The sequence below is a fragment of the Eptesicus fuscus genome, chromosome 3 (assembly GCF_027574615.1).
Source record: "Eptesicus fuscus isolate TK198812 chromosome 3, DD_ASM_mEF_20220401, whole genome shotgun sequence".
Classification (NCBI taxonomy): domain Eukaryota; kingdom Metazoa; phylum Chordata; class Mammalia; order Chiroptera; family Vespertilionidae; genus Eptesicus; species Eptesicus fuscus.
The window spans coordinates 47,301,032-47,325,409 of record NC_072475.1 but is presented as its reverse complement, the minus strand read 5'-3'; the positions used below and the strand labels follow the sequence as shown (position 1 = coordinate 47,325,409).

The 24,378-nt window shown below is 41.2% G+C and overlaps 1 protein-coding gene across 6 annotated transcripts in view; it reads right to left on the bottom strand.

Annotated features, from left to right (window-relative positions):
• The window catches only part of TPRG1 (tumor protein p63 regulated 1), a 135,591-nt gene extending 115,946 nt beyond the window's left edge, over window positions 1-19,645 (bottom strand). For 2 of the 6 annotated variants that reach the window (XM_054713827.1, XM_054713823.1), the window contains exon 1: window positions 9,677-9,864. The gene's annotated coding sequence lies outside the window, so the exon portion shown is untranslated. Of the gene's footprint in view, window positions 1-3,560; window positions 3,614-9,676; window positions 9,865-13,074; window positions 13,173-15,355; window positions 15,540-19,519 lie in introns of those variants that run through there. The other 4 variants (XM_054713825.1, XM_054713824.1, XM_054713826.1 and 1 more) reach the window with 4 other exon arrangements.
• Window positions 19,646-24,378: the final 4,733 nt, after the last annotated feature.

Genomic DNA, 24,378 nt, shown 5'->3' with positions numbered 1-24,378 from the left:
AATTTATAGGCATGTATGTTTAGGAAAAACACACATACCTATGTGGTTCAGTACTATCTGTGATTTCAGACATCCACTGAGGGCCTAGAGTTCTTAAAACATATTCCCCCTGGATCAATGGGGAATACTATATGCCAATTATAATTCAATAAAAAATTAAAATATATGTATATAAAGCTCATTTTTCTTTAGGTCAGAAGAGGATTTTATAATTTTAAAAAATCATAGTTAATTGTTTAAATGAGTCCAATATATGTTTTAATTTGTAATATTTTTTAGTTGTAAAATTGAAAGGTTGGGGTGTGCGTGTCTGTTTGGGTAATTTTATTACTTGCATCTTCTTTGTCTTACTGATTCACAAGAGTTCTTCATTTATTAAAACATCAACAATTAAACCAATGTTTACTATATCAACAGCTGTTAATTATACCGACACCACTGAGGGATTATAGGCATGAGTAATGCTGGTGTGAAATTTTCAAAATGGACATATCCACTACATGGGCTTGTATATCTCTGATTATAGAGCAAAATGAGCCACACCAGGTGTCTTCTGTGGTTATGAATTTGATTTGCCTAATTCGTTAATTCTACATCTAAGAATATCTTGAACTTGAGTACTCCACTTTTGCTCCTGTGACAGATTAACTCTACATGGTGCAAAACGATCAATTTGATTTAATGATTCAAACACATTTTTTGGGGAACCCTCTCTGTGCCAAGCGCTATGCTAGGGAAAAGGAAGAGGTAGAGAGTAGGAGAAAACCAGCAATACAATTTCTGCCCTTAAGAAGTACATTGTCTGTGAAAGAATCCATTCTGCAAATAGGTAATTACAGAAGGCTGGATAAAGCCCTAGATAGGAATCTGTACAAAGAGAAATAGGAGCATTATAAGGACACCATAGGGACAGACGGAGCTGTCTGGATACATATGCATCTAAGAGCTCTTGCACAAAACCAAACACTACACAGTCACAGTGTGATCTTCTGTTGAAAAATAATGGTAATATTTTACTCCAGGAGTTGCCTTTCTATGGTGACCATGATGGAAGAGAACAGCTGCCATAGGGATAGGTTGGAGGGAGGGTTGACAAATGGTGTTCAAAGCTTTTTATCCTGCACATATTGTCCAGGACTGGATTAAATAATATTTATTTCAATGTACCCTTGCTTAAAAAGTAGCAATGTCTCAATTCAGAACAAGGTAGGGTTGAAGACCCAGAAATGTAGTTTTGGAGCTCCATGTAAATGGAAAGAACTTGGACAGAAAGCAGCAGACAGTATTGAAGGTGTAGCATGATGTCAGTAATAGATACAAATCCACCACTAGAGGAAGAGATTAATATGAAACTCAGTCCGTGATTATAGACCTAAGAAATTGCATTCCTATCCTCTGGCCTACAGAGGTTCCACCTGAAGCCTGTATTGGCCATACTTGTAAGTTTTCATTGATGCAGATGCTGAGTTCTATTTTCCTCCTAAGACCTCAAACATCTTCATCTAGTAAATAGTACTTGATTCAGGAGACATTGCTGATAACTGTGAATGCCCGTGGGTGTATTAAAAATCCTTAATGACAAAATGAATGTTTTAGAGAGCTTTATAGAGAGTTCTAAAGCTGTAAATGATCTCTAAAAGTGACTAAGACAGTGGTAGTGAAGAGAAAATGAACTTGACCTCTAGAACCCAGGTTTGAATCCCATCTATTATTAATATGTTATGTGATTTGGGGCAGATATCTCCAACCTCTTGAGACTTATTTTCCTTCCCTGGAGGGAAAAAAAAGTAAGAGTGTAACTCTTAGCAGGACAACTTCACAGGGGTAGAACAGATAAAATATCTATGTGTATCAAGCAAGTTACAATTTCTACAAAAGTTTGTTCTATTCTCTTTCTCCTATCTTAAGAAAAAAAAAAGCCAGCTTGCACCCATTTCTCTGGATCCCATCCTATCTAGTAAAAGAGTAATATGCAAATTAAACATACCTCTGGTACACCACAAGCCACGCCCATCAGCCAATCAGGAGCGAGTATGCAAATTAACCCAACCAAGATGGCTGCAGCCATGGAGAGAGCAGGAGGCTTGGGTTTCCCCTGGCAATGGAGGAAGCCAAGCTTTCTGCACACCCTGGCCGGCCCTGGACTCCACTCAAGGCTACAAAGTTTCAATTATAGAAGATAAATAAATCCAAACAAAAATCGCAGCAGCCACGGAGCTGGAGAGAGCAAGAGGCTTGAGTTGACCCTGGCGATGGAGGAAGCCAAGCTTCCTGCAGCTCTGGCCTGCCTTGGCCTCCGCTCAAGGCTACAAAGTTTCAATTATAGAAGATAAATAAATCCCAGATACTAGGGCCTCTGCTTGGGTCGCTGGGAGGCGTGGCCGGCCTGCTAACCACCATAGGCCCCTTGCCCAGGTCGCCCCATGCCTCAAGGGAACCCCCATCCTGATCCAGGACACCCTTCAGGGCAAACCAGCTGGCCCCCACCTGTGCACCAGGCCTCTATCCTATTTAATCCTATCTAATGAAAGAGTGATATGCAAATTGACCATCACTCCAACACACAAGATGGCTGTCCCAATGTGGTCAAAGATGGCTGCCCACATGTGGACACAAGATGGCTGCCATATGATGGCCAGCAGGGGAGGGCAGTTGGGAGGGATCAGGCCAGCAGGGGAGGGCAGTTGAGGGTGATCAGGCCAGCAGGGGAGGGCAGTTGGGAGGGACCAGGCCTGCAGGGGAGGGCAAGACAGCAGAGGAGGGAAGTTAGGGGCGACTGGGCCTGCAGGGAAGGGCATTTGGGGTGGACCCAGGCATGCAGGGGAGAGCAGTTGGGGGGGACCAGGCCTGCAGGGGGGGGGGCAGTTAGGGGTGACCAGACCTTCAGGGGAGGGCAAGACAGCAGAGGAGGGAAGTTAGGGGCGACTGGGCCTGCAGGGAAAGGCAGTTGGGGTGGACCCAGGCATGCAGGGGAGAGCAGTTGGGGGGGACCAGGCCTGCAGGAGGGGGGGCAGTTAGGGGTGACCAGACCTGCAGGGGAGGGCAGTTAGGGGCAATCAGGCTGGCAAGGGAGCAGTTAGACATCAATCAGGCTGGCAGGGGAGTGTTTAGGGGTGATCAGGCTGGCAGGCAGAAGTGTTTAGGGGCAATCAGGAAGGCAGGCAGGTGGGCAGTTAGGAGCCAGCAGTCCTAGATTGTGAGAGGGATGTCCGACTGACCATTTAGGCCTGATCCTACCTGGATCTGGCCTAAACGGGCAGTCAGACATCCCTTGAGGGGTCCCAGATTGGAGAGGGTACAGGCTGGGCTGAGGGACACACACCCCCTTGCACGAATTTCATGCACTGGGCCTCTAGTTACAAATAATCTCATTAAAAGGAACATGTACAATCACCAGCTCCAATTCCTTTTCTCCTTTTCTCTGTTGAACCCACACCATCTTTGCTGCATTCAGATCTCTGACAATATCTCATTCTACCACTCAGTGCATCTGTGCTGCCTGACCACTCTCTCCTCCTTAAAGATTTATTCACTTGGATACCAGAACACACCATGCTCACCTGGAGTTCGCCCACCACTCCAGCTGCTCCTTCTCCATCTCCTTTTGTGGTTCCTGTGGAACCAGAAAGAGACAGAGAGGGTGGTGGGAGTAGTAGTTGTGTCCTGATCCAGGATGCAGTTAATGATTAAGGGGCACATTGTTTATAGAAAATGCAAATGAAAAATGCTTTTCATTATACCATGTGTTGGGAATTCTAAACAATTTTAGTGATAAAATCCTCCTCTCTGCTCCATGGACCACTTCCACTCACCATGCCTCTTCCTCTTTGGTACACTATTAACTAAATTCTCCTTGCCTTCCTAACCCAAAATCTTAGAGAACCTCATGTCGGTCATTGCCTCTTAACTTTTCTGTCTATAATAACTTCTTTGGTGATCTAATTTAATGTCATTGATGTAAATATCATGTATATTGATGACTCCCATTTTTTATCTTCAGCTCAGAAACCTTCACTGGATCCCAGATTTATGTATTAGCTCACTACTGGACATCTCCAATTTAACCTGTGCAAAAGTAAGCTCCTGCTGTTCCCATAAAACCTTTTCTCTCATAGTCTTCTCTATCTCAGATAAATGCCACTCTTTTATACTTGTTGCTCAGCAAATATATTGGAGTCATCCTTAGCTGTCTTCCCCATTCAATTAGTCAATCACAAGATCCAATCACTTGTCATCACTTCCACCACTACCTGCTTGTCCAAGCTTCCACATCACTCATCTGTTCTATAGCAATAACTCCCTAATGAACTTCCTGCTTCTGCCTGCTTTCTCCCCACCCCACACTTATCTATTCTTAACACACAAACTGAGGGATCCCTTTGAAATGTAAGTCAGACTATGTCATTTTAAAATGGTTCTTATTTTATTCAGAGTGACATATGTACTACTATTTGTAATACTTTAAACAATAAAAAGAGAAAGTCAAAATTCTTACTATGTCTTTCAGAGTCCTTCATTATTGTTTCCCCCATCCCTCTCCACCATCATTTATTCTAACTTTATTTCCAAAGAGTTTTCCACTCAATTCAATCTATTCCTTATTCCTTAAAGGTGCCAATAAGCCATGCTCCTAGCCTCAGGACCTCTGCACTAGCTGTTGCAACTGTCTGGGATGCTTTTTTTCTAGGTATTTACCTGGCTCACTTCCTCTTATCATTAGGATCTTTACTCAGATAACAATTCATTCCTCCCTAAGCACCCTCTCTAAAATCTCAACTCTCTAAGACTTCCTATCCCCTTTTCTGTTCTATTTCTTTCTATATCTCATATATTATATACTAGAGGCCCAGTGCACCAATTCGTGCTCTGGTGGGGTCCAGCTGGCCCGCCCCTGATGGGGGCCATCAGGAGCAGGCCAGGTGGGGCAGGGGGCTGATCAGGGGCAGGGCTGGCCAGTGCGAGGGGCAGAGGGCATTCTGGTCATTCTGCTGTTGGGTCAATTTGCATATTACCCTTTAATTGTATAGGATTTAACTGACTAGTTTTGTTTATTTTCTTTTTTTTAATATAGTTTTATTGATTTTTACAGAGAGGAAGGGAGAGGGATAGAGAGTTAGAAACATCGATGAGAGAGAAACATCGATCAGCTGCCTCCTGCACACTCCCTACTTGGGATGTGCCCACAACCAAGGTACATGCCCTTGACTGGAATCGAACCTGGGATCCTTCAGTCCACAGGCCGACACTCTATCCACTGAGCAAAACCAGCTAGGGCTAGTTTTGTTTATTTTCCATCTGTCTAATTAGAAATGTAAACTGCTTGATGGCAGAAATTATTTCTTTTTGTTCACTGATGTTGTTTTTCCAAACCTTAGAACACATATTTAATAATTTGAATGAATAATTCTTGAACAGATGTTTGTATTGAATAGATGTAAAATAGTTTTAAATGAATGAATCTTGTTCACATACCTCATTTTACTCTGTGGCACATCACCTACCTATATCCCTTGAAGCAAAGGTCTTTGAGATATATGTATAATTCAGAACTAATCTCATACACAACAATGTGCATAAAAATGAGAGAAGTTTGGTTAATTACACAAGCATCTTGGGGTATGTGTGAAACATTTTGGGGGTGACTGACATAGCCCTTCACAAGACCAGAACCTTCTGTTCAACCCATGAGGAATTCTATAAGCTACAGTGGAATTCTATCAGATACTTGTGGAATTCTCCAGCTGTGTTTATTATGGAAGAGTCTAGGGCCAGGACATTCAAGGACCTTCTATACCTATTTCACAAGGATGACTGATTCCCAGACCAAAGGACAAAGCTTATCAATTAAACATAACCCTCTACATCCCACAAGTTAGAATTTATATAACATCACTTTTGTAACCAAAGGAATAGACTTTATTTTTAAAAATATTGACCATATTTGTATCCAAAATATTTCTTACATTTGCTCAATGTATTTTAAAAATATTTTCATCTTTCTTTCTTTCTTTCTTTCTTTCTTTCTTTCTTTCTTTCTTTCTTTTTCTTTCTTTCTTTTTAAATCCTCACTGGATGATATTTTTCCATTGACTTTTAGAGAGAGTAGAAGAGAGAGGAAAAGACAGAGAGAAATATTGATGTGTTTTTCTCACATCATTTGGTTGCCTCCTGCAGGAGCCCCAACCAGGACCCTGGCTGGGGAGGAGCTTGTAACAACCAGCTAGGGCTCATCCATCTTTTTATTTATTTTTATTTTTTAAATATATTTTATTGATTTAAATAAATACAGAGAGGAAGGGAGAGGGATAGAGAGTCACAAACATCAATGAGAGAGAAACATCGATCAGCTGCCTCCTGCATACCTCCCACTGAGGATGTGCCCCCAACCAAGGTACATGCCCTTGACCAGAATCGAACCTGGGACCCTTCAGTCCATAGGCCGATGTTCTATCCACTGAGCCAAACCGGTCAGGGCTCATCCATCTTTTTAATTCCATTGTATATTACCACCTTATCTCCCTCACTAAGCATCTGATACTGTCCTCTGTGTTTAGAATTGTTTTCTTCTCTCTTAATTCTTCTGAAAAACTTAAAGCAGAGCTAAGTGATATCTACACAGATTTTCTATCACTGCCACATTGTAGATTTGGATGGTCATGAGCTTGGACAAAATGTTCAGTGAATAGTTGTAATGCTCTTCAGGTTCGCAATGCTGTGCCTGATCTGAAACTCAGTCTATCACTCAACATCCAGGATCTGCTGCAGACCCAAATTGCCAGCCTCATTCCCCCTTCAGTCCCACTGGTCCCATAAATAGCCTGAGAATTCTTTCTATCATGCAAGTACTGTCTTATGAGTTTGCTTAAATTATTCTTTTGCTGTAAACTCATTTCACCTCTATCTGTCCAAAGCCCAGGTCAAACATCCTTTCTTCCTTACAACCATCCCTGATGGCAACCTATCTAGTTGCCATGAATATATCCTTACTCAGTAAAACCAACAATATTTGCTTTTAACGTCATGCATTATTTATCATATTTTGCCCTGTGTTGAAACTATTTGTGTACACATTTTCAATACTAATAAGCCCCTTTGGAGAAGGGTCATTGCTCTTCATCCCTAAATCCTCAAGGTTAGGGTGGTATACACCACAAGTGATCAAGAGGTAATTATCTTATTAGTGAATTGATTATAGAAAACACATTATTGGGCTAGTTTCCAGGATTTGACCACTTTTTTTTTCTGAATTCAGGGCATTGTGGTGTTATTCATGTGTCAGACATCATCATTTCTGTTCTTATATTTATGTCATTTATATATTTAGTAAAAGATGTTACCCTGTATTTGTCAATTTTCCTTTCTTTTATCTTGGTAGGCACCTGAAGATGATGCTGAAGCTGTATCAGCTTGCTTAATACTTTAACTTTCAAGTCTCTGAGACTCAGTACCTGGATTAATATCCTGAATAAGTATCAAGACAAATGATATATCCTGCTGAAGTTATTTCTTGTCCTGACTCTTAAATAATGAGAGGTTAATGCCAAAGAATTAATTTCATCTACTCCCTCGTACCATTTATATGTGGCATGGCCTAGCATTATATAGACCTAGGATTCCCTTGAAAGAGAATGGTTTGAACACATATGAGATTAAAAGTGATCAGTATTGACAAACTCCATGCTCCATCTAGAGGAAATGCATGCTGCCCAAACCTAGTGTTTGTTTTCCATGTGGGAATGTGGATCTATTATTACCAGATCTCATTTTCCTGAAAAAATGAGATAACTGATTTTTATAAGAAATTTCCTGAATGTTAAATATTTGCAACTATCTCAGTTTTATTTACCACTGCAGAACAATACAACAACAACAAAAACAACACATCTGCATGCTGTATTAACCTGTGGCTGCTGGTCTGCAGCCCCTGGATTAAAGGAACTCTCAAGTTCAACCATGCCATTAGATTCTACAACTCTGAATAAAAGACCAACTAGAATTACAAGTTCTAAAATGAGTGAAACCTCCTTAGAAGGATCCTAGAAGATACAAGGAAAGATCTAGATTGGTTGAATAAAAGGAAGACATCACCACTGCTTGTTCATCTCCCAACATTCCATCTAAGGAGAAGTTCAAAAATTTGACTGAAACAAATATTCCACAAGAACCAAGTTAGTAAGGAAAGATGCTTTTGTGGATAACACCCCTATTCTACAGGGTATAATATTTCCACTAGATGCCAAGAAAAGGCCAAAGTGCCCCCAAACTTTTAATTGAAAGGACTCTTAAAGGATAGTCAGTACAATCCTTAAAATGACACAGTTAATGCTTCTGTCCAAGGATGCCTGCACCATTTTCTCCATGCCATTAGCAGTAAAGGAATCAGAGACTTGCATTTGACCTACAGATCTAATGATCACTGGCTGGTGGCCTTGTTCACATTATGTCATCTTTCTGGGCTTCATTTTCTCTATTTTGAATAAGGTAATTGAGTATGTGATTCCTGTAGGTTCATTAGAGCTAGACAGACACTAAGAATATCCAGAAGTCTGCCAAAGATTGTGTAACATTTCAACCCATGGGATGAATATTAGCACTGTCATAACTCAAACACACACACACACACACACACACACACACAAAACATTTCCTTCCACAACTAAGAATGATACAACCTTTTGAGAATGAAGGAAAAAATGATTGCTAAAATTATTACTTAAAAAATAAACTACATAATCACTGAAGATGAGATTTTCTTGTTATATAGTAGAACAATACTATATAATGATAGCTGTCATAAGAGGGGAAATTGCCGGAGTCAATTTGAAGAGATTTAGGAAGTGTTTTGTTCCCTCCTGTTGAGATTTGCTTTTCCACATATCACAGTAAGACTGAAAAGCTAAATATTTCCTCAGGGCCTTTGTGATCTATGCCTCATAATGCAGCTGCTGACATTAGGAGAGTGTCATTCAGTCCAAATGAAAGCCATCTTACACAGAGAGCCAGAGCATGTTTCAGGCTCCATGGAGTCATCTTCCTACATTTGCATATCACTTTTTAGTTTACAGGGCCCCTTTACATACATATTCTCATTTGTTCTCTAAAAATAGCCCTATTTGATGGAGACTATATATCATCATAAAATCTCAGATGAATTCAAAAATATCCATCCCAACCTGCCTGCAAGGAAATATTACCTTATGTTTGTCATTTGACAGTTCAGGAAGCCCTTTTCCCTTCTTTTGGCTTTTTGAAATAAAGATACCACTGTTGGGAGGTATAGTAGAGATAGAAGGAAGAATCAAACCTAATCTTGGCCTTAGCTTGCTAATCAAACTTGGAAAAAAAAAATCACTCTAAGTCACCAAGCCTCAGTTCAGTAAGCCACTGAATAGAGAAAATTATACTGATTGCACTGCTTTTAAGATTAAAAATCAACTTATAGATAAGTGTGCCAAGTGATTGAATAGGCTTAGAAATGCTGGTCTACAAATCTCATCAGCTGTGGGCAGTGAGAAAGAGTGGATGGTCCTATGGTCATGGAAAACTATAGGCCTACTTGGAACTGCAAGGAAATGGCAGAGGTGATAAGAAATGCAGGCAAAGAGGCAGGAGCAGTCAGTTTATAGAGAGAAACCTGATCTCTTTGCAGAACTGGTGACAAGCCATCTGGCCTTACCTGACTAGGTTGTAGCTGGTGCTCAAGACTCTTCTTTCTCTTCTTGGACAAAGGGGCTCTGACAACAGGCAGTGGCTGGTAGAGGTGTGGTTGGCAGAGATGAAGCCAAACAGGAGAGTGCTCTGGTGCTGTCACCCACTCAGAGTGAATCTCACCTCACCGAGTGGGCTGAGTGTGAAGTGCTCAGTCACAAAGAGTCAATGAAAGGACTGAGGATGTTTACAGGGTGGAACTCAACCTGTCAGAGACAAGGAACTGGGTTTGTGGGTGGGGCCTTTCTCGTTCTACAGTGACACACCTCTCTCTCCTGTCCTCTCCTTCAAGAAGTCCTGGATTTTTTCTGCCAGCTTCCTCTTTCATTAAAATATTTTGATGGGGTAAGCAGGATTAGCCTTCTGTCCATTACTCCATGGAATGTGTATGCCCCCAGTTAACTGTAAGAAAGTTTAAATCTGAAGCTTAAAATCCTATTATTAAAACTATAGGCCCAGTGCACAAAATTTGTGCACTTTGTGGGGCGGGGGGGGGGGAGGCCTCAGCCTAGTCTGCACCCTCTCGCAGTCCAGGATACCTTGGGAGATGTCTGCCTGCTGGAATCGGGCCTAAGCTGACAGTCAGACATCCCTCTCACAGTCTGGGGCTCTCGCAGTCCGGGATCCCTTGCTCCTTACTGCCTGCCTGTAGTAGAGGTGGTGGGAGAGGTTCCTGCCACTGCTGCTGTGGTGGCCTGCCATGAGCCCGGCTTCTGACTGAGTGGTGCTCCCCCTATGGGAGCGCACTGACCATCAGGGGGCAGCTCCTGTGTTGAGTGTCTGTCCCCTGGTGGTCAGTGTGCATCATACAAACGGGTCATTCCACCATCCAGTCAATTTACATATTATGGTTTTATTATATAGGATTAAAATTCTTTGATGATGATTTGACTTATGGGATATTTGTGATTTTCAGCATCATCACCACTTTTGTATCAGGTATAGAGGACATGTAGAGTAGTATATCTCTGAGACAAACAGAAACACTACACAAATACTTGGAATCTCTGGGCAGTGATCCTATTAGAGTACTTGACACATGCTATTGTTTTCCATTTAAGTGTATGTGTCTCTCACTATGCTTTGAGCCCCTTGAAGTTAATGACTACATCATATTCTCCCATAAAGATTAACATATAGTAAGTACTAAATAAGTACATATTGAATTAATGATGATTAATTAATATCTACTTAATGAATCCCGATCTGCCATTTAATGGCTTTGCACCCTGTGGCGAATCATATTTTGATGATTTTGAGCTGATATTTTGGTCATCTGTAAATTGGGGGTATCATCACTCTTTTAGGTATGTTGAATTTGAAAGGAAGCATTTGAGAATGAACCTAGAATAACACTTGGCATAGCAACAATTGCTATAAAATGTAATTGAATCTTAATGGATTGATTTCAAAACCCAAATAAGAGTTTTCTACATAGAGAGTCAGTATAAACTATGAAAGGGCATCCACCTGTCTTTTACTACCTCCACAATGTCTAGAACATAATCAGTTGATGCTTTCATTCAAGTGAGCAACTATCTGGGCCATTCTCAGTTTTCAAAATTGATAAGGATTTAACAAAATGAATGAGACATAGTCTCTGGTAGAGGGCTGATTTTTGGAAGAAAGGAGAAGACAAAATATAAAGTGTTGGATATTTATGACTGAGTTTTTAAATGTTTCATCCCAAATTCTCTATTCTATTCAGCAGACTCTGGACAAGTCAGATTGTATTTATGTGATGACTGAAGAAACTGAGGTGTACTAGGGAACTATTCTGGTTGGATTTCAGGTTGTTATTTTCCTTAAAAAAAAATATATGACACTCACCTCTCAAAAAAAAAAAATGGTGTGCACAGTTCCAGGCACAATGAGGTCATAAAGATATTCCACAGGAAATAAGGTTAAACTGGTAAATCACCTCAGCCCACCTTGAAGAGGTCCTAGTGAATAAATGATCTATTTACATGCCTCTACAATGTCTAGAATATAATCAGTTTATGCTTTCATTTCACAGTACTTAATTGAGCAACTACTTTGGCTATTCTCAGTTCTCAGAGTAGACAAGAAGAGAAAAATTAATTAGACACTGCTGCTGACATGAGAAGTTCAGGAAGATGAAATATGTAGAAAATGATGAGTGCCAACCCTGGCCGGAGTGGTTCAGTTCATTGAGCATCACCCTTGTACCTGAAGGTCGCCAGTTTGATTTCCAGTCAAGGCGCCTACCTAGGTTGCAGGATCCATCACCAGTTGGGGCACATATGGAGGCAACCAGTCGATGTATCACTTTCACATCTATGTTTCTTTCTCTCTCCCCCTTCCTCCCTCTCTAACGTCAATTTTTTTTTTTTTAAAGGAAAATGATGCGCACCAAAGATAGGATCAGAAAATTGCTGTGGGAATCTAGAGACTGGAGTAATCCAGAGAGGCCTTATAGTGAAAGAGGCAGCCTTAGATCTGGCCTGTTAAGGAGACCTGGCCATTTGACAAGTGAAGATGTGGAGTTACGTATAAATGTTAACTGGGAGATGCACTGAGCCACTGTGCCCTGATATACCTCCTCCTTAATACAGACCCAAGCATGAAAAGAGAGTTTCACATAACTGGTATCTAGGTCACTCCACTTATGCACCACAAAACTACAGTGCAATTAGAAGTAATTGCGAGACAAATACTGTTCCCGCTCAGCTCCAAGTGTCTTTATGATGGCTCAGGATGGGGGCAAAAAGGTGGGGGAGAGCTGTGAGATGCTGGATCCCAGCCTATTCTCTTAAGAGTGGGACCGACGGATGCATTGCTCTTTGAAGTGTGTTATTTTAAAGGGCAAGAGGCTCTGTGAAAAGACATCACATGTCCACGTAGCAGCTATCTCATTATCGCTATATCTCCAGGGGCCGCTGAATGCTTCTCCCCGCTCATGCTGTGCTCCTGTCATACTGTACCCAGCAATAACTGGAGCAAGGAACAATGCATCCAGGAGAGGACCAGTGATAGAATGAATGTCATACAGAAAACCTAGCCCTAGGCTCTCGACTGCCACTCACTGGGATCTGCAGCTAGTAGCTTAGTCTTTTCCAAACCTCAGTTGCTTCTTCTGTGCAGTGAGAGTTATAATAAAGACTCCACCCACCTTCCTGGGCTACTGAGGGAGCAAATAAGATACTGGATGTGCTATGAGCTTTGTAAATGTTAAGTATTAGCATGAATGTGCAACACTGTTCTGATGAGACCAATGCTAACACATGAGACTCACCTTCTGTCTATTATTTCCAGTCATTATATAGACTATGTATACATCTCCTGGTGAGTGACATGTTCAAGAGGTAAGGAGCAGGAAATCTTGGAAAATTATTACATGGGTACCTTAAGATTATTTCTCTTGTTGTCTTGTACCTCCTCTCTTTTCTGTGACAGCCTTTGCAATATATTTCACTTCCTCTTCTACTTCAATCCTGCTGTCACTAAGAGAGAATGGAGGTGGTACTTATTTGAATTAGAATGCACTGTTTATGAGACCTACTTCTATCCTGACATTTTTCACATGGGTACTGAGTAACACCCCAATGATCACATAGCTGGCCCTCTTCCTGTCTTGAGCAGAACTCTTTTCTTACCCATATGCCTAGGGCAGCAGATGGGGATGAGAAAGTGCCAGTAGGCACAGATCCTCACCAGGTCTGAACCCAAACCATCTTCAACCCAGGTTTTCCCCCTAGAGGATCATGCAAAGAAGAACTGGTTCATAAACATGCCTAATTAAGGGTAAATGGACACTGTCTATAAGAACCCCACATCCTGACTCACCAGCTATGCCCCCTCCCCTGGAGTCTTTAAGAAAAAGGAGCACAGTGATGATGAATAAATACTGACAACCATTTGGGAGCAAATAGGAACCTGTAGGCAGGTTATCAACTGAGAGATGTAAGCAGTGTGAATAGCCTTCACAAACTATGTAGCCAATCCAGTCCTTCTTTTGAACACAGCATGCATCACTAGTATTATATTTATTGTGATTTGTTTTCTCCCCTGATACATATCTGTCTACTCTCCTTAAATGCAGGGGCCATGTTTTAAACATTCTTTTTAGGATCTAGTACAGAACAATGCTAATAGAGGTGCTCAAGAAATGTTGAATGGATGGATGAATGAACAAACACACAAATATATGAACTATGCTGTCTCCCTTCACAGACCCTCAGGCCTGGCTACTGAAGAGATGACAAGCAGGAGAAGAAGCAATTAGTTTCTCTGTGGTTTTGACAGGGGACTAAATTCAGCCCAGAGCATCTTTCTTTTCTCTCTCTATTTACTCTGGACAATCTGTCCCTTATCAGATGAGCTCAAGGCTGGTTGGAAATATGCGTATTTTATTTGAAAATATCTTCTTCATGCAGTTTTGTTTTGCTGTCGAGACATTTGTCTGCTTTGCTTTATGTTGTATATCAGATTGGACTCCGACAAACTGCTTTGGCTTTCTAAGCTGTTTTGTTTTCTCCATTCAATTATCATTTATCTCATTTCCCTTCCTGCATTTTACTCTTATTCCCAAGTTCCAATTTAATCCACAATGACAGAGAACAATTTCATTGTTACTTAGCTTGACTGAGGGCTAGCAGAGGCATGGCAGTTAGAAGGCCTGATATTTAATCCTCATCTGACACTAAGAAGTTGTGTGATGGTCTGCTGATCACCTTTTCCTACCCTTGTCTGCTTCTTCTTTGCAAAATACGCAGTCTGCTCTTTACTACCACCAAATCTAAGTGCAATATCTTGAAACTGTCTGGGCACCAAGCTTCAATAACACATGCATCATTTTTCACATTCAGTGCATCTGGAGAAGAATTTTCATCATTTCTGTCTTTGGTTAAAAGCAATGTCTGGTATCCATTGGCCAAGTGAAGCCCACCTCACTTTCCATACCAGATTTTCTAATGCACCACCACCAGGCTGGCTTTATGGGTGTGCAATGTGTGCAGTGGCACAGGACCCTGAATACCGAAAGTCCCCGTGCTTTGGCTTTGCTGATACTATCTTGATACTCTTAATAATTATTAATAAGCAACTAATAAAGGGCTGCCCCATGGCAGAGCCTTGTCATGCAACACCCTTCCTTATAAATATAAAACTAAAGAAAGGGCAAGGTGGGAGAATACGAAATTTGACACAGTCCCACCCCTATCAGCCTCCTCCATTTTGGATGGATTAGAGGCCTGACTCACATCCAGGGTGTGGCTCATTCCTGCTAAGCACTGGGCGTGTCCTTGCTCATAGAGCTGAGGAGAAAATGTGGGTTGCCCTGGAGTGGATGTGGAAACCATCACAGAGCTGGACAGGTTCTTCAAGCAGACCTCAGGCAGCCATCACAGTCCACCTTCCTTATTAGTCAAGCCATTTTTCCAGATAGAGAATGGCCTAATCCAAGTTCACGGTGAGCCAGTTTCCCATGCTCCTCTCGGCATGAATTCCCTTTCCCTTTTTATATATTTGGGGTCCACAAGGGAAGGACCTACAAGTAACATTGTCCCACACTCAGTGCCATAACCAGTGCCAAGACAAGCTTTTGAAACATTGAGACCCCAAGCAAATATGAAGAGCACTAGTTAGGATGAAAGGTATTACCCATCTGGTAGGTATGGGGACTTACTTCTAAGCCTTCATTCACTAACTCTCCGGGTGTAGTTGGACAAGTAGACATTTGGGGAAGCTTTCCTCTTTGGCCTTTGGCTTCCTCGAAGTAGTTTGGATGTGTTCAAAGTGAGGTCCTTTCCGGGGCTGGCATTCTGTGCTTCTAGTACCAAATTGTTATTGTCTTCAGATCAGCGTCATGACTAAAAGACCAATTTTCAGGGTAAAATTATATTTTAGAACCTAAGCTGGCATGACAAAATAATGAATGCAAGAAAATAATTCAATTAATTGTTAGTTCTAAATAGGAGGTGACCCAAAGAGGAAGCTACTATAGAATTTTTCTCATGCCAGGTAGACAAGGCTATATATAACACTGAGGAGCCAGAAACACATCAGGGTGGGTATGTCCTAGGTATCCAAGAAGGGGCACTGGAACAATGAGTTTCTAAGGACTCAATTTAGACTGAACCCCACCCCTAAGCACAGTCACTTGAACAGTCATTCCGCTCTGTTGGGATGTGTGAAGCAGGGGATGGTGGACTGAAGGTGAAGGCCATATTACTGAGGGTCTTAAAAACTAAGCCACGAAGTTTATACTTCATTTTCAGCTTTATTATATGCTGGGGACTGTGCTTGGTGATTCTGTTTTGACATCCGATGAGTTCCTGTGTGCTGTAATCAGATTGCAGACAGACAGCCTCAGATAGTTGCCCAGAACACATGGGAGAGGGTGGGAGTATTTTTTTTTTATTTATTTTTTTGTCTGTCTTACTTCCTAACCCAGCCACACTCCTGCCTTTGCTGTTGCAACATAAGGAGTTTTGCACATCGCTGGCATTCTGGGGCCCTCTGAACCAAAGCCCTGCCTATAGCTTGGGCTTTGTGACTCCACTCTCAGCCCGGCCTTCATGCCAGGGCATCCTTTAGTACAGTGTCCAGAAAAGACAACCTGAAGACAGTATTTGGATGTGTTCATGTGCGGGCACTACCTGGCATGAGAACCTCTTGTTTAAAATGCATATTCCCAGGCCACATTATTTTTTTAAAATATAATTTTATTGAATTCAGAGAGGAAGGGAGAAGGAGAGAGAGATAGCAACATCAATGATGAGAAAGAAATCATTAATCGGCTACCTCCTGCACACCCCACACTGGGGATGGAGCCTGGAACCAGGCCCCATTCTTTATTTACTAGGTTAGAATCTCTGGGGAAAGTTCAGGAATCTCCATATTAAGAAGTCCTTCCATATGACTTTTATGAACATAAAAGTTTGAAAACTGGGTGTCACACTTTTTCAATCTACTGTCAATGTGGAAAAGGCTGTATAAAACCCAGGGGCAGGAGCTTGTTGGATGAGTCAGCCCGGCCACAGGGAAGCAGTAGTGAAACCTGTATGTCTGGAACACTGGGTGGCAGACAGAGTGGAGTGTGTGATAAAGTTAGAAGACATAATTTGCACATATGTGACCCTTTTATTGCTGCCTTGCTCCTGATTGTAGGATATGAGAGTTCCTAGGTTAACTCTGAGTTTTAATAGTTTCCATCCCAAATGCCAAGAACTGTATCCCTGTACTCTCACTGACTTACATATGCATAAGCAAGATACTCACTTAACAACAATGGTGGGGAGGGGGGAAATATGCACAGGGACAGGGGCCCACAAAAGAGAAAACATTAAGGTTTTTATGAAGAGAAGGGGTTGGCAAAGGCCATCCTCACTCCCAAAGGAGATCCCGTGTCATGTGAAGGACAAGCCCCACTCCCTAGAGCAGGAGTGGGGAACATTTGGCCTGTGGGCCACAAATAAGGCCCTCAAAATCATTTTGTCTGGCCCTGCCAATGCATTAGGGGTGAATTAATTAAACGTTTAACCTAATATAGCAGGCTGATTTTTAAGTTGATAATTTTATATGGCCTGCAAATTATGTTATAAATATACAAATAGCCCTTGGCAGAGAAAAGGTTCCCCATCCCTGCCTTAGAGTTTTCTTAAAGCATGTTTGGGACCCCAGGTGATGTGGGAACTGCACAGGGAACCTGCCACACAACATGCCATATCCGTTTTCAGAGGGTGTCAACACCCTCCTTCCCACACCTGCTGTTGCCAAATATCACAACCTGATTTTTTCTCATACCTCCTGTCTTGAAGATTATGATTAAACATGCATGGAATGCTGTGATGCCAGCATACTTTGTGAAATTTCAGATACCTTTAAAAAAAAAAAAAGGAGCTTTTTCTTTTCTTTCTGATTATCCCAATTTTGAAGAGAGGTAAAAGAGTGACAAATGCCAGTGACTCAAAAAGTAGAAACTGAACAAAAAGCTAGCATCCTAAGTTTTCACAATTGTGCCTCAAGTCCAAAGTGTCCCTCACGTTAAGAAGAGTAAAGCACAGAATTTAGAAAACATTCTAAATGTTGTTGTTTACACAGCAAAATAACTTTTCATTTTATACCAGGGTCCATTTGAATAGCAGAGTCTCTAACTCTGGTGAAATACAAGTAAGTGTATGTAGGTAGATAGGGTTTACTTATTTTTATGCTAGAAGAAATTCACTTTATTTGAAAAAAAGTATTTTTAGAAATACTTAGAATCACAGACTATTAGCTAAGAGTTAATAGTCTAATCTTACCCAGTTGCTTTCAGAATGAGCTTTAGGGAGCCCTGAGGCTCCCACAGAGATGCCTGAGGGGTTACCATGTGAGACAGGCTGAGTCCAAGAGAATATAGTGAACAGGCACTTACCCCAATTCAACCAGAACAACTCTCCTGCTACCTGGGGACATATTAGAGGTTCCCATAATATCTCATTTATAAGAAGTTGGTAAGGGGAGGCCCCAGTAGAAAACACAGAAGTCTGTTTCCTTAACTTTACATTTTAGAGGGGAAAAAAAAAAAAAACAAGACACAGGAAAGAGTAAATCTCCCAAAGTCATGTAATGAGTTTTATCTTGAGTCCAGTATTTACTTTCTCATTGACCTTGGTGCCTCACAGAACTCTCATAATTGTATTAAAGAATCTTGTTTATCTACTAGAAATGTTATGGCTTGAGCCTAGAACTGGTAAATCATGAAAATAACCAGGACAACTGTTTATGAAATAATCATAAACTAAAGGTAAGATGCCAACCTTTGTGCTTCATCAACAGGTCTGACATTCTCAAAGGTCTCCAGATTCACTGAAAAAATGTCATTGTTGATCACAGGTCCATCTTGAATCATTACACAGTTAAGTTGTGCTAGCACATTCTAAAATTCTATTTAAAATACCAACTAAAGCAAGGTGTCATCAAGCTGAATCAATGTTTCAGTGAGAAGTAGTCACTTGGAGGAAAAAGGATCCATAAGAAGTCTATGCTGGATCAACTTGTGTTTTAATATTTATTTTTTTCTAATTATCTATGTAATCCTTACTGTGTGCCAGGAGGTGTTGTAAAGTGTCATACACATATTAATTATTTAATACCCAAACAACCATGTGGGGAAGGTACTATATATTACTACCATTTTATAGGTAGGAAAACAGCACAAGGAGATTAAATAACTTGATGACTATCACAAAGCTATTTCGTGTAATAAATTTCAAAGACACTACCCTAGATCATATTCAACATAAAGCGTATTGAATCACTATCAGGATTATTTCACCAAACTCCTCTGAAATTACTCCAAGATCTCCAGGAAGGAAAACCACTTAGAAACTGTGCTATTAATTTCATTATTAACAATCTGATAACATTACCTAATGTTATCTAGTACTAGAGGCCCAGTGCACAAAATTCGTGCACAGGTAGGGTCCCTAGGCCTGGCCAGCGATCAGGGCCAATCTGGGCCTTCCTTCCCCTGGCCGCTGGCTGCTGGCCAGGGCCTTCCTTTGTTCCACACTGTCCCCTGGTGGTTAATGCATGTCATAGTAAGCAGTCAAACTCCTGGTCAGTCGAACTCCTGAGGGGAAAATTTGCACATTAGCCTTTTATTAAATAGGACTAGAGGTCTGATACACAAAATTTGTGCATGGGGGATGGGGGGATGGCAGGGGTCCCTCAGCCTGGCCTGCACCCTCTCGCAATCCAGGACCCTTCACTCCTAACTGCCCATCTGCTCACTCCTAACTGCCCACTTGCTCACTCCTTACCACCCATCTGCTCACTCTTAACTGCCCACCTGTTCGTTCCTTACCATTTGGCTCACCACTCCTTAGCACTGCCTTGGAGGCAGGAGAGGCTCCTGCCACCACTGCTGTGCTCGCCAGCCATGAGCTCGGCTTCTGGCTGAGTGGCGCTCCCACTGTGGGAGCACACTGACCACCAGGGGGCAGCTTCTGCATTGAGCATCTGCCTCCTGGTGGTCAATGCATGTCATAATGACCACTCGTTCTATCATTCCATCATAATGGTCACTGAGGCTTTTATATATATAGACTAGAGTCTGGGTGCACAAAATTTGTGCATGGGTAGGGTCAGTAGGCCTGGCTGGCAATCAGGGTCAATCTGCGGGGAGACCAGCAGGGCAATTGGGGGGCCTCCTCTGGCAACCGCCTTGTCTGGCCTGGGGCCTGTGGGCTAGGGGCAGCTCCTGCATTGAGTGTCTGCACTCTGGTGGTCAGTGTGGTCATAGTGACTAGTCATTCCACTGGTCATTCCACCATTCGGTCGATTTGCATATTAGGTTTTTATTATATAGGATTATTGCCTGTACTCTTTCAACGCTGTATTAACACTTTACATACATGACAATTCTATTAGGGAAAGACTGTCATTAGACACATTTTGTAGATGAGAGAAGAGATTCCGAGAGATGACAGAACATGCTGAAAATTATGGAATCTAAAGGGTTGAGTTGAGCCCTGGCCAGTGTACCTCAGTTCTTTGGAGTGTTGTCCCATGCACCAAAGGGTTGCAGGTTCAATTTTTGGTTAGAGCACATACCCAGGTTTCAGGTATGATCCCTGTCAGGACACATACAGGAGGCAACTGACTGAGGTTTCTCTCTCACATAAATCTCTCTCTCTCTCTCTCTCTCTCTCTCTCTCTCTCTCTCTCTCTCTCTCTCTCCCCTTTTCCTTTCACTTCCTCTAAAATCAATAAAAACATATCCTTGGGTGAGGATTTTTAAAAAAGAATCTTGTGCAAAGGGTGGAGTTGGCAGTCAAACAAACACCATGCATATTCTTTAATTGATGGAAGTCTTTAATCACTCCTGCAGATTTGTTTGTTTTGTCCACAATGTTTTACCATTTTTTAACAAGATGCTAAAAACTAATAATTGAGAGATTTCAATGAAAAATCTAGAGTTTGGTTTTTTCCTTCTTTACATGAGGCATGCACTTTTCCAAGGTGCCAGAGTTCCTACCTCTCCCCATTATTTCACACTCAGCCACATCATGGGTTTATGTTACTAGGCTGGCTCCTCAAAGCACTTGAGGTGTTGAGCAGGATATTCCATGAGTATCTTGCAACAGCAAGTGATCCTGGCAGTAGGCTGAGAGTTTTTCAAACATGAGAAATTTGTGGATACCTTTTACATGACAAAAATAGTTTAACAAACCTCTGAAATAGGTCAAAAACCTCTGAGATTTTGCAGAGCCCTATTCAAGAATCATTAAGTTAAAATGTAATTGTTGTGACCTATGAATATTTTTAACTACAAGTTATCATTGCTTATACAAAAAATGAGATATCAACTGGTAATTTTTTATTGACATTGAGATAAAAACAAAATTAAAAACTTAAATAGCATGATGCTTTCAAGGTTCATCCAGTTGTAGCATGTATCAGTACATCACTTCTTTTTATGGCCAAATAATATTCCATTGTATGGCTACATTACAAATTGTTTATCCATTCATCTGTGGTTGCCATGGGCTGGGAAAGGGAAGAGTGGGGAATGACTGCTTACCAGTTACAGGTTTCCTTTGGAGGTGATGAAAAGGTTCTGGAACTACAGAGTGGTGATGATTGCCCAACATGTGAATGTACTTAGTAGTTAAAATGGTATTTTTATGTTACATGTATTTACCACAATAAAAAAGTACTTTAATAGCACACAAACCTTCTAAGAAACTAGACTTCAGAGAAACAGTAATCAGAGGAAACTCATTTAAACTGTTTGATAGCTTTACAAGTACTCTGATCTCTTTACAAATGGAAACCAGCATCCCTGATATAAACTTTGGGATCCTGCCATGATGTTTCCTTTAAAATAATCTCCCCCAAATTTCCTACTTGTATATAATGCTCATAGCAGCCTACAATATTATGTTTTCAAATTATTTTTGAGACTTTTCTACCTCTGTGTCCTTATATTTCTCTCGACTTAGAACTTGGAACGCTGCCCTCCTCTCCCATATCAGCCACCAAAGACCCAGCCCATGCCGTCATCTGTCCATTGAAGAGCCAGATGTAAACACCACTTCTGATACAACTTGTAGTATCTTCCTTGTCATATTACTTACCCTCATGCTCAAAAAAAGCTCACAATGTTTCTTCATTGCAAATCAAACTAAGTATAAAATCATCCCATCATTAAAGACTCTGAACAATAATGCCTCACCCATATTCCTCACTATTTCCTTCACAGTTAAACTAAATGTCTCCATTCCCTGACCTGTCTCACACACTTCTATATCCATGACTTTTCTCAGGATGTTTCCTCTGCCTGGAGTCCCTCCCCATCAAGTCCACCTCGATAGTCTTCACAGCCCCGAGACTCTGTTCCAAACTTACCTTCCCTATGGAGCTTCCTCCAGTTGTTACCATCCTTCCACTGTTCAAATGATACCTGTCTTGTTTTTTTTCTCTTTACATCCTTTAGCCTCTTTTACAGTACATACAGTATTTGTCTTATAATATCAAACTATCTAGACTGAGACATTCCCTGACTAATCTGTTAAGTCTTTGAGAGCAAGAATTGTTACATTAATCATTGCACATCCTATTGTTCCTGACATTTAACAGGTACTCAATTAATATTTACCTCATGGAATAAAAATGGTATAAAATAAGTCTATAAAAGGGGACAAAATGGAGAAAGCAGCTAGGCACAATCATTGCATTTAGACCTGGTGCCAGGCTTTTGGATCTAGAGCATGGAATATTGTGTACAGTCATGGCATCTGAAAAAAAAGCATTTGGTGAGGGCAGTAGGCAGATGTGGATAAGAAAAACAATGGGAAGAAGGTACTACTTACTAAGCTGGGGGGCAGGGCAAACATTCTGTTAGGCACTTAATATATTTGTATCATTTGGCTCTCACAATATCCCTCCACTTAATGGCCAAAGCAGTTGAGAAGAAACAAGAGTGAATAACTTTGCCAAAGTTGCACAGGTAGTCTGATTCTAAAGGCTATGCACACTGCTTCTATAACAAAAGAAAAGTGAGATGTCTGAGGTATATTGGCAAACATATTGCTATGAGAGAAGTGAGAGAGGTCAAACCCATTTCCTCTATCCCTACCCCATGATGATTTTACACTAAATCACCTCAGCAGTTATAAGTAACTAGAGGCCCAATGCATGAAATTCGTGCAAGAGTAGGCCTTCCTTCCCCCGGCTGCCTGCACCGGCTTCCCTCCGGCACCTGGGACCCAGGCTTCCCTCCAGCCACCAGCAGGCACCAGGAACCTGGGCTCCCCTCACAGCCCCGGCTTCATCCAGAAGGTCTTCTGGAAGGACATCTGGTCTAATTAGCATATTAAGCTTTTATTATTATAGATATAAAGCAATAACAATAAGAACTAAGCCCTGGTTGGATAGTTCAGTTGGTTAGAGCATCATCCTGATATGCCAAGGATGCAGGTTCAATTTCCAGTGAGGGCACATATAAGGATCAACTAATGAATGTATAAATAAGTGGAAAAACAAAAATATATATCTCTCTTTACCCCCACTACTCTCTTAACTCAATAAATAACATTTAAAAAATTATATATATCTCTCTCTCAAAATAAATAAGTAAATATTAGCTTTCTAAATGCCTATCATATACCAGTTTATTATTAGTTACTTTACACACATTGCCCCAAATTCTGCCAATCATCCCATGAGGTGAGCATTACAAATCTCATGACAGGGAATGAAAATGAAGTTGAGTGATTGTCCAAGTTTATACCACAGTGCAAAGCCAAAATCCAACCTAGATATCTGTTGAGGTGCCCTTTCAATTATACCACATTGGCTCTTCTCCACAGATCCTAGCCATAAGTGGTATATTTAAATGAGTCTCAAAAATGCCTCACCTTGAAAGGAAGAACTACCTTTGAAGAGCATGATAAGAATTTTCCATTTGGTTATCTAAAATTTCATCCCCCAGAGAATGTACTTGGTAACAGGTCTAGCAGGTGAAGAGGGCGGGGCAGCACCAGCATCCCAACATTTTTCCTGAGTGTTACCTTTCCCTGGAGTTCTTTTATTTTGTCTTCTGTTGCCACCACTAAGCTATATCTTTGTCTCCCAGGGCTGAGGAGTAAGGGAGGATAAGAGAGAAGTACTTTGTTTCTTTTCTTCTCCATTTAAAGTTAACATAATGGTTCTTTTTGTTTTCCTTAGCACAACCGAGACAGGCAGGCATATTCAAGATGAAATTTACCAAACACGGAGAAAAAAATCTAAATGAAAATAAAGAAAATAACAAGAGAACAAAATGGAAGACTGACCCCAAGACTTTTATTTAGAGAAGGGAATTCCTGAGCACCAAATTCTATCACATTTCCGTAGTCAGAGGTTATCTTAAACAATTTACAAGCACCTTGCAGGGGGCCATCTTGACTCCAGTGTGGGATTATCTTTCCACCATGAAAAATAAATCACCCAGTCAACTTGCAGACTGCCTGGGTTCCTTCCACTCAATTACACTTTACTTTCAGAAAATTCAACTCATAGGTCATTTGCCAAGAGTTGCTAACTGACATCCATAAGTCCCAGTGAGGTCTGCAGCCCATCTCAGCTCAGGTTCACAACTCTGCCCACTTCCTCCTGAGCATTCAGTTGACCCCCACAACCATCCACCCATCATCCAGCAAAAGGTATTCCTTTGGAGTT